Source organism: Eutrigla gurnardus, assembly GCF_963514095.1.
Source record: "Eutrigla gurnardus genome assembly, chromosome: 12".
Taxonomy (NCBI): domain Eukaryota; kingdom Metazoa; phylum Chordata; class Actinopteri; order Perciformes; family Triglidae; genus Eutrigla; species Eutrigla gurnardus.
The window spans coordinates 18,166,383-18,185,389 of NC_139926.1; the positions used below are offsets into that span (position 1 = coordinate 18,166,383).

General features: G+C 40.0%; 1 protein-coding gene across 1 annotated transcript in view; it reads right to left on the reverse strand.

Annotated features, from left to right (window-relative positions):
• Positions 1–19,007, reverse strand: part of col8a1a (collagen, type VIII, alpha 1a) — a 30,589-nt gene that overhangs the window by 10,634 nt on the left and 948 nt on the right. Inside the window, exon 2 of the mRNA XM_084022345.1 lies at positions 357–510. The gene's annotated coding sequence lies outside the window, so the exon portion shown is untranslated. The remainder of the gene's footprint in view (positions 1–356; positions 511–19,007) is intronic.

Here is a 19,007-nt window from a genome sequence, read left to right on the forward strand (position 1 = left end):
AGGTCATTTTTAAGGAGCTACATTTCATTGTGGTCACTGTTGTTTCCGGTATTTATCATGGTGTATTTAAATGACAGTTTCTGTTTAAAACTTTAAGCATTTAATCATCCCATTTTTAAACAACTGCCAAATCATAATTACAATGTAGGCAAACTTTAAGGGAACTTATTAGAAGATGTATTGGCTGCATAGTATGCAATAAAACACATTTCATAAAAGGCAATAAAACACATTTCATAAAAGGCAATAAAACACATTTCAATGCAAACGCACAATGAAATACTCGTGCTCATCACACGGATAAAGCTTTAAATGATACGAAACACAGGGTGAAGCGAGAACAGGATAGTGCTTACCTTTGAGAGCGGCCGTTTATGGGGAAATAATCACTGCAGTCACACGGACAGAGAGGATAGCAGGCGGACGGGAACACAGAGGGAACCCTGGGATACGTGCTCATAACAGACGCACACCTTGTGGACACAGCTTATATCTGCTGGAGGGTGGAGCCTCTCAGGTGGGTGGGGGAGAGAGCGAGGGGGAGAGGGAGGAAGGGAGGGATGGAGGACTTGACTTGAGAGTAAATATAACCTCCCGAAATGTTATGACATAATTTATAGTGGCAAAACATGCTCACGTCCCCGAGCGGCCCACGGTGGATGACAATGATGAAGAGGAATGTTTCCCTCATTAACGTCGTGTCACCGAACGCCGTGAAAAGTCCTTCATTATTCTGGTGTCTGAGGCCAGACGCACTGGAGCTCGTTCAAGATCACCTGTCCTGGCACACACCTGGGAAACAACTGTCACATAGCACACACACACACACACACACACACACACACACACACACACACACACACACACACACACACACACACACACACACACACTGCACAATTAGAAATATGTGTGTATATTCAGAGGTTTCGAGAAACCAAATGTGTTTATCTTCCAGGCAATGACAGTCAGTAATATTTGTTTTATGAGACTTTGACTTCACTTTATTATATTATAGCATTTTTCTGAAAGCTATAGTTTAAGATTAATTATTCAAAATATGGGCTAACAAATAAAACATTATGCTGTGCAGAACATTTAGCATTTAAAATATGAAATACATGACTTTTCTACAGCTTGACATAAATAATGAATTCAGAAAGGGTGCCACTACAGAATTAGTGTATTGATTATACATTAAAGCACCGATAGTTACATGTGAGTATATCTGTATTATTACTTAAGTAAAAATTAATGTAGGGCTGTAACTTAAAATTGCATTTTCATTCTCCATTGTAAAGTCACGTGAGGTTCATCCCCCATCACTATGAGCTCGATGACGTCTGAATTTGTCCGGAGGGGAAAATAACAACTCTGCATTTACACCTGCCATAGCAACAGTGTGAGAGATTTAGTGGTGAAAAGCTGTTTGATGAGCACTTAGAAAAAAGGTGAATTCGGTCACAGCCGCCGACTGAAAAGCTCTTTTTTTCTCAGAGGGTCTTTGTCGGCCGATGACGACACTTTCCGAGGCAGGTTTGACACCTGTCTACAACCGCTTCGTCGCTCTGAGTCACTGTTATATACAGCGCGACCCTGTGCACCGCGCCTCGGCTGTGACTGCGTGTTTTCTCTCTGATTTCCTTTACGTCAATCACTGTGTTCCTTTTGCTCTTTTCAGATACAGAACAGAGGCCAGCAGTGTGTCCCTGTGGCTCCGTGTGTGTGTGTGTGTGTGTGTGTGTGTGTGTAGGAGGCATGGTGGGTGCGTGCGGTTCCAAAGTAACACAGCGGTGCAAACGGGTGGATGTCCTGTTGCATCTCCGACAGCCAAGTGTCAGCTCAGTCAGCTCACTACTCCCAGCGCTGACACTGTAGCCGAGGACCGTCTTTCATGATGATGTTCTCGGCGGTCTTAAAATGTTTGTCTCTATGTTGAGTTAACAAGTCATGACTAGTCATAGTCCTGTTGCGTTGTATTGGGGTGGGAAAACTCTAAAAATCATAATAATCCAGGTTTTTCTTCATGTAACCAGATCAAATGTAACTTCATCTCTTGGTAGCTTGTAATTCTTGCCCAACCGCCCATTCAAACACAGAACTGGAATAAATGCAATTAATCCACCACACACACACACACACACACACACACACACACACACACACACACACACACACACACACACACACACACACACACACACACACACACACACACACACACACACACACACACGCAGGCACACACTTAGAGTTGCGGTGTGAAAGGCACACAATAGCCAGGAGGTAATGAGTTGTGTGTGTTTGCCCTCGTGCTTCAATTCTCTTCCTGTTCCATTAATGAAGCCTCAATGGGCCTCACGACTGCCTCTCGCCAGCCGGCCTGCACCTGTTGTACTGTATGCTGCTGCATGTGAAAGTAGACCCTGTGCACTGTGGAAAAAAAACCCTCTACTTTGACTTCTCAGCATTCGAAAACAAGGTCCACAATTTGTAGTGAGCTTAAAGCTACAATCATTTATATTTTTACATTAAAAACAGAACAAATCTATCAGCATCTCACCGTTTTGGTCCAGTCTCACAGCTCTCGTCAGCATCATTTCCAGCCAAAGCAGGCAGCTGTTTTCAGAAAAAACATTTAAAAAAAGAAATAAAAGTTCAGATAAACCAACTGTACCCTTCCTCTCCAGCAGCCAGGCAATGTTGGCAAGGTTGGATCAATAAAGTATATCTATCTATCTAGCGTTTAGCAGCGAAAGAGCCAGATATTCCCCTTTAGAGTTGGTGGAGACCAAAAACAGAGCAAAAAGAGAGTGGATATAGGACTCACCATTATCTAACGCCACACTCTATCTACTTATATTTTTAAGTATGTTTTCTTTCATGAATAATCACCTAAAAAAATAATAATAATTGTCTTCTTACCATAAAATGAGCTGTTTATATCTACATACGGAGTCGTCTCCACTGTTTCTACAGGAGCCCAGAAGGCACAAACAAAAACTCTAGATAAGGCCATTCATGTTTCCGTGAGAAGCAGGCAGACATACGATGCCCTCCTATATGAGGATAAATAAGGCGGCACACAGCGAGCACAAATAACCCAGAATCCACACAGGAACACATAAACGATCGAGCGCATATTTTGCGCGCACTTTGCCCAAACACAGAATCCCACGTAGTATTTTCGTGTCTTTGTTTTCCTACCAGCTGGCACGCCGCCTCCGTGCCATGAGAAAGTTTATGAATCGTATAATTCGTGATTTTGTCCAGAGCCCCTCGATGACAGTTACACTAAGTATTCATGTTTTTTGGCTCAGGGTTCCTCGCCGAGCACCGTTTTAAACGCTGAACGAAAACACTCATTTGGTCGTAACATAACAAGTCAAAACGCGTAGATGGCAGAAATGTGCTTATCAGACGTATTAGCAACTGACAGAGCAATCTGTGTCCATAATGTCATTTATCACTGTCCATCTCCTGCTCTTAATCACCAGATTTCAGAGATCGTTTTCTGTGGCCTCCAACCTGCAAATCTCGTCACACGGTGTCCGAAAGGCGTACAGCAACTCACCGCCTCTGCACCGGGCAATCACGGCAACTGAAGATGCATCTTTTTTTTTTCTTTTTTCCTATTTGCACAGCTGTGAGTTTACATTTTACAGTCACAAAGCGGAGACAATCGGCCCCATCGCCACAGTAACTCACGGTTAAGAATCTGTTTCTAACAGTTTAAGAGTTGCTATCCCGTCACATATTCAGATGAGTTTATGGCATCTGAGTTTGTAAGGCTGCCACATTCCTCACTCCTCTCTTCACCATGAGGCAATCTTGGAATTTGCAGTGCAAACAGGAGTAAACATCTGAAAGTGTCCGTGTCACTTTGTCCGTAGGGACCGAGAGCTGTGGAATTTAGACCTGCGAGAAAGAACCCTGAAATACCGGCGATCTGCTAAACAATATGTGTCGGCGACATGAGTGTCTGCAACATGACCGAAATGTAGTGGAAAATAATGATATCCCTCTGGCCAGATTCTGATCTCACACTGAGTTAATATTTACCTCTTGATGATGTCACCGGCGGGCATCCAGCTGCCGGGAGATTCTTTCAGCAGACAGCAAGTAAATCAGGGTTATACCTACAGCGCTTTTCAGCAAGTGTGTGGTCAGCTTCTTTCTCTTTAGACTTTTACTATTTTGAACTTTTGCCCCAGTGGCCAGAACAGTGAACCTTGACCTTCCTTCCCCGACCCCAAAGGTCACGCCGAGCTAACCACGCACACATGCACATTGGAGGGCAGTAAACCAAGAAACTCAAAACTACTTTCAAGAATGATATCGGCACAAATGCTGCTTTCATGGAGGCTGCCACAAATCTCACTCAATCATGTCATTTTGATCCATGCTGGTTCAATGACGGTGTGTTTGTCCATCACTTTGGTTCGCACTGAAAGTGTCGGATGGATTGAAAAAAAATGCAATTTTAGCCACCAAGTCAACAATTTAAATTAAATTAATTCAAATTCCTTGAGTTATGATTAGAAAACGTTAGCACGCTAACATGCTAAACTAAGATGGTGAACATGGTAACTGATACACTTTTTTGGAGACTCCCAAAAATCATATTTTCTCAAAATGAGGCGGAAAAAAAAGTCAGTGGAGATAATTTCCATTAATAAAGATGATTTGTGATGTAAGTGCAATGATTTACTTAATTCTGTCTTCTTTTGAAATTTTTGTTAAAAAATAATTTATGATGATTATTTAATTTTTTTTAAATTGCATGTGGGCCTCTGAGCAAAACAGAATTACCCGAGCGTATCGGGATTATGTTCCTAATAATAGTTGAACATGATCATATTCACAGATGGGTTATTTCATAACTTAAAGATGTTTTCTCTCTTCAATTTGATATCTCTTTAAAATGTCCACATAACTGCACATTTAATGATATAAAATAAACAGAATCAACCTTATTTGGCAACGTTGCCGGCTAGCCAACAGCTTTACTGTCGGTTTGCAGGTTTACAGTAACAAGTGCGTTCAGTCCTGCCCTCTTCATCATAGGTTAGGATGTCGCAGCCTTCAGCCCACACCTGCTACACTCGGGGTGGGTACTTTTCGTTCCTTGCCCCCTACTGTAGGTCCAGCAATAAATCACGGGGTTTAAGAGTCCCCCGTGTCACTTCACAAATGCCCTCTCTCACCACCAACAAGGCCAGAGGTTTGTTATTCAGTTTTTTAAGAAAACACGCCGGGTTGCTCACGCAGTGGGGCTCCCAGGACTCGGACCACCGCCTCCTCCTCCTCCTCCTCCTCCTCCTCTCTCTCACAGAGCTGCAGCCCGTGAAACAAATGCACACTGTGGGGGTTTTGAGACGCGAGGCGTTCCAATGAGGTCAAAATCCCACAACCTTCACTTCATCTCACAATAATCGGCCATCTGTCATGTGGGCAGCATTCGTATCTACATCGTTTCACAAAACTACTTGATCACATATTGGCCTAATTTTCTTCCCAAAATGGAACTAAATGTGTAATGCATCCGTCACTGGAGGCTCCCATAGCTCAGGCCCAACCACCATGACCGGCCAGTATGACCCCAAACACTGTGTCAGCACCCAGGCTCCCCAGGGAATGTGTCTGATGGGACGATCCATCCTCCTGTACATGTATCTGTGCCTCCGAGTGAGTCTTATTTAGCTTTAGGAGTTTGCTGTGAATGTACAGGCGGTCCACACACACTCCCCCGCTCACAGCTGGCCTGCACCCAGATCAGTCTTCACACAGCAGTGTTGCAAGCAAAGCCCCCCCATACATGCACATAGGCGTACCCGTTGCACAAACACGTGCACGGTCTCTCTTCCATATAGTGTCTTCTTTCCACGTGTTAGAAAAACACACACGGCACCCGGCCCCACAACCCTTTGCCTCAATCAACAGGCTTTAACATTCCTGTCTCTCACCCGGGGCTGTCCAGCGATGACATCACTCCAGCGAGAGAGAGACGGGCACGCCGGTTTACAAGGTATGAGGTGGCTTGGTGGGTTTGGATTCAAAAGGCTCTCTCTTCCCAAATGAACTATTTAACAGGACATCAAAAGCAAACGTAATTAATTAGTCTGGTGTTTTCTTAAAGGAATGTTGCCTGTCTGAGGGGAATGAGAGCACCTATTTTTATAGAAATTATTCACATTTTGGGAAATAAAGTTGCTTTCTCTTGAAATGATTGATACCAATCTCACATCTGTGTGGTGGTGAGGTTAGCTTAGCCTAGCCTAGCGTTAACGGCATTAGAGTTGTGGGTGCTGTAGATAAAGGCCTATGGTGTGTTTCAGGAAGCCGACTCCAGCTCCATGGTTTGGAGTGGAGTCACTGTAATTACCAGTTTCTGAATCGCTCCTTATAATCGCATAATCCGGGTTGCCTTATATTTTTTTCTGAAAGCTCCGGTACTTGAGTAACACAGAAGAGCCTAAATAATACAATATGGATGCTTCACATTGGCTAAACTACATCTTCAAGGTAATTACATTTAGATTTAATGGATACAGAAGCACTATATTGATCATGGACATCTCTCTCTCTCTCTCCCCTTGAAAAATGAAATACGCATCTTTCCCAAAATGTGAAAATAGTCCTTTAAAGTGTTTCTGCTGCCGTGGCCCCTGAGCACAGGGTTTGTTATTGGATGAAATCTTTTATGGGAATGTAAATTCACACATCCTGGATAATCCTAAAAACACCCTGCAGTCACACATATGTACGGAACCTCCCACTCTCCCCCATCACACTCTCTCTCCATACATCTGCATCCACAACATGGCAGACAGGCAGACTCATACAGAGTGATATATACGGTGAGACATGTCAGAGGGAGACAGACAGTCTGTAGCCATCATGTCACGTTGATGTGCTGGTTAGATTATAGGTGCGTGGGAGAATCAGGCGAGCGATGGATAAACACTGAGGAGGAGGAGAAGTGACTCGGACAGAAAGGTCACGGTGTTTCAGGGACGTCCTTCCAATCCACGTTCCCGTCCTCCGATATTATTTTATCATCTGACACAAACACAGATTGTTTTATCACTCGCACACTCACAGCAGGAAAAACAACCCTGTGTCAAATCCTTCACACCACTCAGAAGTGATTTTAGCTCTAATAACCCACGCTTTAATTTATGCCTAAATCAGTCTCCCGGCATGTTGAAGGAGAATTTAAAGGCAAGAGGATGCTCCGCCGTGGAGATGAGCCTCCTGGGCAACACGTCCTGTCAGGATGTGGACAAATCCCACCTCCTCTGCTGGGATTAAAAGACTCACCCAAAACCACCATGTTGATCTCTAGTCAGTGGGAGAGCCAAACTCTATTAGTCACTATGAAACCAAACCTGGAAGCAGAAATAAACTGGATTACAAGAAGATCAAGTTGATCAATCTTGTCAATCAAATCTGAAAAAGATGGAAAACATGCTTTTTTCTTTTTTCACGTATGAATTTGAGGAAGGTATATTGTTTTCAGATGCTCTTCAGTGGAAGTTTAAGTAGCAAGTAGCTGACATTTGGGATATGTTGGAAAATATGCTAATTTGCTTTGTTTAATATTTAGAAGATCAATACCACTCTTAAGTTTGTTCAAAATGAAAACACAGCCAGCTTAGCATAAAAACTAAGAACGGCTAGTCTGGCTCTGTCCGACGATAACAGCACTCACCTACCAGCTCCTTATCTCTTCCCTGTAAAAAAGTCCTTCAACCAACGATGAGACTCTGTGTCTCTGCAGAGATTTCATCTAATTCCTTGAAATCAATCATAGCGATGTGTTTTAGGAAGAGCAGGAAGGTCAGGGTGAATGCAAGCTTGCAAATAACGAACACGATGCACAAACTTCACAGAATTTAAGGCGCTGAAAGGTTGGAGGTTAAAAGGCAATTGCCATATAGCAGATGTTAGACATGTAGCTGCGCAGTCATTTGCTCGTGCATGTTTGGGTGCATTCTGAACACTCTCAGTCCGAAGATACAAGCTTTTGTTGTGATGCTGACTGATTTTTTTTTCTTCTTTAAAACAGAAATAAAGCCATGTATCCCACTGGGTGAAAGGGTAAGGTATTGGGCCATAAATACAGGTGCTTGCTGAAAGGCATTGTGGGTAGGGTATTCTGCAGTGAGGTGCTAGTATGTGTGGAATGCTCATAGGACTCAGTGTTGACCCGGGACAAACAGATAGCATGCTGGGATGCAACATATGGGGACGGGGCAGCTCCCGTTTACCACGTCTCATATGTGTTACTCACCGGCAGATTCAAGACAGAAATAATTCACTTATTTAAGTGAGTGGAGCTACTTAAAGAAAAGATGCATGCATGTATGCACTTGGTTCACTCTAAAGACAAGAAACATCATGTCAATGAGAAATGAATGGGAAAGAAAACATGTGTCACAGTAATTGGCGTGTGCGTCCCTCATAACACAGGAAGTTGCTATTAATGCAAATGACTTAAACTGCATGCCAGAGCCAAGTCCATTCCGGAAAACCACGTTTTGTCCTCAAAAACAAAAATGTTACTCTGCCCACGTCAGAGACAGAAAGAGTGGCACACGCAGACAATGCAACCAAACTGCACACAATAACCGAATTAACAGTCTGCCAGACTTTATGAAGGCCACCCACTCATCGTGGTTTCTGTCGACCGGTGTCGCTCACACAAAAGCACTATTTAACGTCCGCCTGGTAACGGAAAGCACATTTAAGAAAAAATACGTATAATGACTGCAAATGTTTGCTGGTCACTGAGGAGAACAGTTAATGTATACAGTCCATAGTCCCACACGGCACATATATTAGACACACACACACACACACACACACACACACACACACACACACACACACACACACACACACACACACACACACACACACACACACACACACACACGTCAAACCGAGGTATGATGTGTAAGAAAGAAATCTAAACTGTATTTTTATGGAAGAAACACAAACTGTACACATATTTCACTACGGGCATCTGTCAGTGAGTTCAAATGATAGTGTTGGAAGAACTATGTTATGAAACTATACTGATGCGTCCGTATGACTTAAATAAACAAGACTATCTGCAAGAAGATTGGTTATTTCTATATAGTTATTTTAAAAGTACATAAAAACGTGTGCTTAAGTAAATGTAAATGTAGTCATTTCTCACCATCCTCTGCACATTTTAAATAGCATAAGTTGCTATTTGGTTTCATTGTACTAGATGTGAAACATTTTGGCAACAACAGTAATAAATCATTACCAATATGTTACTCAGGTTAATAAATTAGGTAGAAAAACAATGTGCTCATAGAATACATTGGAAAACCAAACCAGGTCCAACTGTGCCGATGGCTCCGCCAAAAAGCCTCTCTGGTTGTCCGGTCCTGTAAACAGCTGGAACCGTCCTCTTCCAAGTTAAAGTGCAATCTCACCACCAAAACTAAACTATCTCTGTCCGGCCGACTCTGCCTCTCATGGGGAAGTATTAACAGGTGAGCCGCTCCATTCAAACAGAGGTAAACCACAATGCAGGCACAGAACCATGATGGCAGTTTCGTTAAAACAGAAAAGGATCAAAGTTTAAGACAATATAAGTCCTGATTTATATTCTATAGAATAGTTTAGCTTGAAAAAGATACGTTGGAAGCACTGATCCCTTATTATTATTATATTTCCTGGTTTTATAGGTTCCATATTGTGGAAAGTGAGATTTTCATATATTTTTTTAAATGATCAAGCAGGTAGAGGAGTTATATAAATACTGTGTGAGTATCAGCATCTCCCATAGATGTCACAACTATCAGTCAGCCAATCAGAGCAGACCTGGCTTTTTCAGGTGGGTTCTTAAAAAGACAGGCAGTAAAAGACAGAGAGTGAATACAGGTATGATCAGGTGGACAGTGTCTTTTTGCACATTATAGCATGTTCTAATAGAACCCCCAAGAATGAACCTGAAAATGAGCATCTCATTTTTTAAATGCCTGAATAAAAACAAACCAACCAAGAAATTATACGAAACACAATGTTTTGCAGTATGCATCTCCTTTGTATGCATGCATTTACTGTGTCACGTTACAAGACGATTGTTTGCCTTTTTGAGTGAATTGTTTTTTCACTGTCAAATTAATTTTCCATGCCACACATAAAACACTAAAACAAAGATGAGTTTTGTATTCCAGTGAGCCAATAATAAATGTGAAGCAGTGCCATATTTTTCACGAGGACATGCAAGGAGACTGTTTTTATTTTTTAGGATGGAAACACATTGTCCATGCCAAAATGAAAAATGAATGATTTCAATTTTGGCATTAAAAGTCTCCCATATAGAACCGTTTTCCACTGTTTACGGTTCTGTTTTGTCATTATATTAATTTATTAATGTGCTCTTGGACTGCTCGGTGCTACATGGGAGACAGTACAGTAAAACCTGGAAACAATGTGTAGTGGAGCTTCTGTGAAACACGTATACAAACATTAGACCACACACACACACACACACACACACACACACACACACACACACACACACACACACACACACACACACACAAACAAAAATATGCTCCATATACAGTACAAGGGAGTAGAGTGTGGCCAGACGGACCTCCTACATGTTGACCTTTGGACCTCACACAAGTATAGATATTGTAGTTTATTTGCTCTGTCTTGGAAGATGAAACACTCATAAAATATGTTTCTCTTTCCCCTTTAAAAACTGGTGCCAGAACAAATAATAGCATGGTATGGCCTGCTGCCTTTGTCATTGTAAAAGTCGGAAATGAAAGTTTTATTCTTTTCTGAAGCTGGTTAAATGGGCAGAGTTAAAGGTTAGAGCAGAATATGTTGGGCTGCTTGCCAGGGAGATGAAACCCTTTATTGTGTGTTTGAATAATGAGTGAATTTGGCCTGGAACGGTTTACATGGGGTGCTCTCGCAGAATGAAAAAGACAAATACACAGCACCTGGACAAGGAATGTGTCCAGAAAGCCAAGCAGTCAGACAGAGCTGAGATCGGAGCATCTCAGCCACCAGAAAACACATACGGGGCCTTGAACCAAGACTAGACATCGAGGAACTCTTAGAAAACTAAAACGACCCCAAAAAAACTGTTTAAAAAGTCCATTTCAGAAGATTCAAACCCAACTCACTGCCTCAGATTCAGACCAGAACCAAAACCTTAACCTTAACCTCGATTCACATACTGCAATCTATGAAATACAGACTCAAGAAATAGAAACATGTGCACAATGTAATCCATCATAAAACCACTGTTTTTATCTTTCTGGCGGCTCCATGCAGTGATTCTACAACAACCTAAGCTCTTACTCTATCATCTCCAAATGTTACCATCAATTCCATTTAAAGTAAAAACAAACAATGTGCAGGAATACGGACCTATGTGGCAAACCACAGTCATACAGTAACATATATACATGAATAGTTGGTTCAATCATTTTCATTATTGATTAATCCATGGATTAATTGTTGTTGTTTGGTAAAATCGTCAAATTATACGTTTTGTTCAAGGAACTGTAAAAAAAAATATAGTCAATACATTTTTTTTATGTTTAATTAACAGTGATAACCATGGATACCACAAAGGTGTTGTAAAAATGTAAAAATACATTTTTTAAATATTTCTGAGGATACATTGTTTGCCATGTGTGTTGTGGATGGAGGAACTGATTTGTGTCTGGCGGCGGCTCTGAATGGTGGAAGTATACGTCCTTTTTCTATGCTGAAAAGGTGCCAGTGTTTATAACCCCGATGAAAAAACGCAATTCATCTACGCTCAAAATAAATATCCGAGGTCAGAGAGAATTAAACTAAAGATGGAGAAGAAGAAGAGGAAGATGTCAAACTATTAATTTAATGCCAACAGTGGAGCAGGAGAACACCAAACCTGTTTTTTTTTTTAACTAATTTATCATAACATCTTCTTTGTGCTCTGCATGTGTGTGCACATAATGTTGAATGAGCTCCTTGTCCTGTTGTTTATTAGTGTGTATTTCCAGTGAAGGTGAATCTCCGTCGGAGCAAAATGACACCCATCATTTACAGTTTCCCCTGTTTGAAGGGTCTGCTGCTGATTATTTAGTCTTCAGATAAAGCACAAAACTGCAGCAAAGTTAAAAGACAACCATGTGTGCGGCCGGTCTGATTGCTGCTGCATGTCTCATTATATAAGCTGTCTATTTGTGTGAGGAGGTATAGGAAGTGTATGATGTATGTGGGACACATGTCGACCGTCCCACTGGAGGGTGCTGTGGTGTGGAGAGACGCTGCGGTTAATGGTTATACAGCGGTGGACCACCAGCCACGATCTCCCACAATGCCCTGGGGCGGGATACTGAGACCGACTCATCAGGTCGCGCTTGTTTATTTAATGGAACAAAACCGGTAGTGAGAAAAAAAAGAAAAAAAACATGGTTTCCTTCCACGCCACGTAAACCGCAAAGACACTTAAAGTGAGCTGTTCCTCGGCCTCACGTCTGATGATGGATGGAGGATGACACATAACTCACAGGCTCTCTGTATATAATCAGACACACGCACACAAACAAAAAAAAGGTGCATGCATGGAAATCACTCGCTGATTCAGTCACCGGCTGCAACGTGCACACAGAGCTTCCACTGTCTGGATAACCAGAGTTACGTTACATCGAAGACAAAAAAATAATCATGAGGATCACACACACTGTTGAGATTGGAACACATGTTTAACTACTTTAAGTTGTTGGTTTAATCTGGAAGAAATGCTTCATTATTTCAATGGGTTTATCATTTTTTGTATCAGCAGTACAACGTTGCACACAATGGAAACATACCAGGAATGCACAAGTACCTCAGAATTGTATTTAAGTATGTACTTTACATGTCTTTACACTCACATGTGCATATGCATGTCATATCTATTTTCCTTAAGATATCATTCTGTAAGAAACTTTAAACCTACAGCTACCGTCTCCCGGAAACAACCCCAACTCAAACCAGACAAAGTCATTCAACCCACCTCTTAACTTTAAAGTTTTTGCTGCTGGTAAGACTGTGTCCTAACATTTAACATCGCCATATTAAATAGCAGAAAGAAGCTTTGGCTATTTGGCTCCTATTTTTAAAGGGTGAAGCAATCTCAGTCACAACCGGAGGTTAGTTTGCACATATTTGGAAACAATGGACAATAGTATATATATTTTTATATATAAATCTGGAAAACGGAAAAGGGGAAACGTTGATTTCCAGGTGACTAATGTGCACTTATCCGTGCCCTATACTGACTCCCAGTGGAGACAGTATGAAGTGCACAGCTTTTACTCCCAGGAAGAGAACAGATGACATGTAAACAGAATTAATTGTCTTTTCACTGTGAAATTGATTTTCCATGCCAGATTTAAACACAACCCTGAAAACAAATCAAAAGATTCGGTTTGTATTTCAGTGAGTCAATAATAAACTCCTTTTGTTTTTAAGAAAGAAACACATTGTCCATGCCAAAATGATTGAACTACTGGTTTTAGTTTTTGCATTAAATATCTTCTATATATAAAAAGGACTTTCCTCTAGACCTGCATGTAGAGATCTGTGTGTGAAAGTAAGGTAATAAAGAAATATTGGATATTAAATATACCTATACCAGTGGAGTTGCTCTTTTACTTAAAAAAAAGACAATGATCGTCATATCAACACATAAATAATTCCTCTTGGCAGAGTTTGTCAAATACTGTACATCCACATCATCTGATCTTTGAGGTTATTGATTTAGATTAAACCAGTGACCGAGCACCCTCGATGTGGAGTCGCCATGGAAACTGTTGACCCTGTGGTCACTGTCGGGACCTTGGCTGAATTCTTTAAAGTCCAGTCCTATCTTTACAACGGAGTGTGTTAGAATACCAATCAGCTTCTGCCCCTGCATCTGCTGACCTTCTCAGGCTGACCGGTCAAGAGCGGCTACATGATGAGACTTCAAACGTCTGCAGGAAATTCCATTAACTTTCCTCAATGACAGATCAATAATCTTTAATAACCTTGTGCCATACAGTCTTAGACTTGTGTCCTTCATATGTGTTCATTTCTCTATAAAAGGAGGGGACTTGCTGGATTCCTACATTTCAGTTCTTTGAAGCTTGTTTTTCATGTGTTTCTTTCTCATCAGTGAGAAATAACAAGAATAAAGAGCAAGATTTATTTGCTTCCACAGGGAGGTTATTAAAAAGGTTGTTTTTTTTTAAATAAGAGAGGAAAGAAAGTGTGCACACTCTTCTGTGATCATGGGTTTCTCCCTGCACAGAGCTGCTCTGAGCATCAACACAAGTGTGAAGTTGATGAATCCATAAATCTACATCTCTCAGATCAGTTTCAGGGCTCATGGCGCTGCATTGTTTGCTGCTCTGCTGCTGTTGTGCAGCGCAAATATCAATCACCTCGTTACACAATATACCATGAAAACCTGTCCCGTGTTTTAACATGCATGGGATTGAGTTGTGCAACGCCGAGGCCATCCACGGGAAGTGAGAGAGCAGATTCGATTCATTTTTTATTCGTTTGTCATTGTCCGTGCAATCTTGATGTCCTTCAGACGCTATAATTTAAAAATCTCTATATGTACATACACAATGTAGGGATTCTTAATATATATTACGTTGCTACATTATCATTTTGTTAAATTATAGGTTTAATGTGAATAATACTTGATATTAAAGGACAATTTTCTACTTGACTAATTAGGTTAGTGTGTTACTGTCATTGTACACTGTAAATACTGGTATCACTTAACATTTTCATGTGTTTTATTGTGTCACACAAACACACAACTTTTTTTTTTAGTGAACAATCAAATAATCTTAAATAAGATCATCATGAATCATAAGGTCTCCCTGCATAAATACAGGATAAATACATTTTTAAGTGTATTTTAGCTTCCTATATTCTTTTTAAAATCAGGCTTTATTTTCACTTCTCTACCATGACAGCAAGCTAGACAGTTTTTTTCAAGCACTCATTATGATATTTATGATTATCCCAATCATGGAAATTCACCACGATTGATTATTGAGTGTTTTTTTTATCCTGATGCCAATAAAATCCTATATCATCTCAACCCTATAGCTCTAACACTGCAATTTACTCATGGGTCCCCTTTACATGATCATAAATCTGTCACTTTTGATCATATAAACTACATTGGAATCATATTTATTGGTGATTCTAATTATATCAGCCGCGGTTTCTACCTTCACAGGGCAGGGAAGTTTGGTTGCGTCTACTGGTTTCCTGTTCTTGGATCAGCAGGTACAGACATGATCCTGGCATGTGATGAGTAAGCCCTCACTAACTGACTCCTTCGCAGGCCTTTATCAAATCATCTGACATGGGAAATGAAAGAAACGGTTTATTAATACTCAGCTATTCGTGACGATAAATCCCATACCTGGTGTATTCGTCATGCATCCTGTCAAATCATGCTACAGTTCAGTTTCAGGTACAATACGGACGAGATTTGCTGGTTATAATAATGTGAAATGATTCAGCAGGTTGACATAAAGAGTGTTATAATACTTGGTGACCACCGAGTGGCACAATCTCACTTCAGCAGTCCTTTTCTCACAGAGTGTGCAGCTGATAGTTGATCAGTGTTTTTAATGAGAACCGGTTATTCTTTAGCTTGTGTCATGAAATGAAACAGTTCATGCATTCACAGTGTAGATTAGCCTTCAGCAAAACTGGCAGGGCTGTAAATGATGCATTATTCATGTTAAGTGTGAGGAAGAAGAAGCATGTCTGAGGTCATTTGGACCATCTGTTAATCCACAATTTAACATTATAGTAGCCGTGTAACAAATGCTCTTTTTTAACCGAGAGTTTGATCTGTCTGTATGTGCATTTATGTCTGTTAATGACTGACAACCCACAGGCCTCTTTAAGAACCTGCACAGTGTCATGCAATCAAATAAAACTGTCATGTTAAATCTACTTTTATAATGTCAATGTATATTTTTGTTAACACTGCCATGAATGTGTTAATTAAATGCTATGTTTTGGCATCGAGGTCATAGTTAGCAGTGGTCTGGAGTTCCTTCTGACTCATAAATAGGGAGGACAAAAACGCTCAACATAACACCTTTAACTATGACATCATACAAATGAATTAACACATTCCTGACAATATCAACCAAAATGGAACATTATAAAATGTGTTTTTTTTTTAATGTGCAATAGACGTGTGACCCTAATAAAGTGGCAAAATACTTTCCTTCTTGGTGTATTAACAACACTTTATGATCACTTCTGTATGAAAGCCCAGTTTGTCACCACTTGTATTTACTGGGTTTTAATAAAGCAAAAAGCAAAAGGTTGATTTTGTATTAAATTGGCATCATTGGGATCTCAAACAACAAGAAAGTAAAGCAAATATCAACAAAAGGTTAGGAAAATCTTAAGTAAATACACAATTTGCTGCAGGGATATTCCACTGGATTGCATTACATTTAACACATATTTATAAATATGTTTTTTCCCCCCAAAAGCTACATAATAGTATGTTATCTTTATTGGACTTTTATGAGAATTTGTAAGAATGTCCCTCAGGGTGTTGCTTTATGATAAGCCCGTCACTGTGAACACATCGGAGTTCCCCCTTGTGTGCAAATGTGTCATAGAAATACAGACAGGGAATGTAAAAACAGGAGGAGGGTGTGTATGGGAGAGAATGCAGAAGTGGACAATTTCAGCATGAGTGACTATTTGGCTGCTTCTCTGAACATTACACTTCCTCAACACCCTGGTGGACATCTGCCTACAGTCTGCACACAGAGATGTAGAAACACAGTCACACACGTGAAAAAAACAAAAAAACTCTGAATCATCCGACGTATTACTCACAGGCTACAGGCTAAAAGACTGTGTTTGTTGCTACATGTTACTATTGGTAACTGTTCCATCACATTCAAGCTCTTTGCCAAGTGAGGGTGTATTGTCGAACAATAGTGTCTTCACACTAATGTTACGCTTAGCCGTCCAGAAAATGCGCAGCTCAAGTCTGGACGTACGACGTTGTGTGATCCGGCCATTAATAAGACAAATATTAATGTATATGTGTACATCGTCGACACGCAGGGTCGCCTTTTTTTTGTGCCCCTGTGCCAGATGTGGGTGTGCAGGCAGAGCTGAATGTACAACACATTAATGGAATAATGAAGGGCGGCTGCGACAATAACTTTATTAGCTCACTCAGATCTTTGCAAAACAGCTGTGGGAATACACAAGACTCATTACATAAGTCGCACTAAATCGCCAACAACTTTACTGCTAAGTCATTCACCAGAGATGGAAAGCAGCAATGCAGTTAAAGACCCAGATATTTCCCTCAGGAGATGGTGGAGGCCAAAAACAGAGCAACAAAAAAGAGTGAATACTGGAATTGCATTCGACACACAACTTCAAATGAATGCTAATCATGCTCAATGTGGCGTTAAGCAACTGCATGCTAATGTCAACAGGCCTAGTAATATTGCTAAGGTCTGTCTCTAGATACACCACTAAATAAAATATAAATATACCACTAAATACTTTGCATGTAGGAGAAGTTTCAGTTGGTTGCAATGTGAAACATCACCACTAGATGACGCTAGATCCTAAACACTAGACCTTTAAGTATCGTACTTTTATTTTATAAAACGTCATACTTTTACTTGTCTGCATTATAGACTGAATGTAACAAAACAAACAACAGCTTTGTAGTTTTACTCCTTTACAGTTATCTGATGGTTGTATATAGTAGTACTTTGCAGATTTTATACTGCATTGTGAGATTTTTTCATATAAATATATATACTTTGTATAACATAATTGGTTTTACAACATCTCATTTGCTGGTTCGAAAAAAAGTGGTATATTTACAGAAATGTTGATTAAACTGCAGAAAAAGTAGGATATACATACATAGTACCTGCACAATTAATCAATATTGTATTGAATATGCAATATGGCATACTGCAATTTAATATAATATGATGGAATGTGTAATGAAGAAGCCAATACTTTGCGATCAAGACTTTGTGATGAAAAATGAGATTACAAAATAAAACAATCACAGGGAAAAAAATAAGTTAAAAAATAAGTTTAAAAAACAACATTTTAAATGAAAAACTGTGGGAATCAAACCAAAATTTCACCAAATGAATAGTGTTACAGTGAAAATAAATCGGATTATATAGCATGATTTTTGTTAATTTAACATCTCATTTGTATGCAGTATTGACTACTTTTGCTTCGCTTAAAATAAAGCACCACTTAGACCACTTACAACATTAAAATACTGCTTAATAATTTAACACTCTGAAATGGGGTTTGGACAGTAGGTATATTTCACGGTAGACAGTTTGACTCATAGTGGGAAAAGCACAGGTTTGAATAACATTACTGCGGGTCTGTTCAGTGTAAGCGTCCCCGTAAACCATGACGGTGTAACAATGAGGCAACATGAACCAGGACCCTGAAACTGAGACAGCTAAATGGAATTCAGCCAGCAATAAAACTATTATTTACACATGTTGCTTTTCCTACGGTGAAATGTAAAAATGTTTAGTATTTAATAGCAGTAGAAATTAAGGATGCATATTTACTCTAGTACTTAAGTACAATTTTGAAGTACTTGGACAATATTTGAATAGGGAGGGAAATATTGTACTTTTACTCCACTACATTATTCAGTATACCATCAGTCACTTTGCAGATTTAGATCAAATAAATGATGATGTATGAGTATGGAGGAAGTTTTTATTGATCAATTTACAAGCTACAGTATATGAAAAATAGGCCCCAGCTGCAACGTTTAAGTATTGGAGATATTAATGGATGATGATTATAATTCAATGATATAATGCACCATTCTGAAACGGGGCATTCTGCATAATGACTACTTTTTAAGTACTATTTTTTGTATATTTTGAGGCTAAGAACATTTT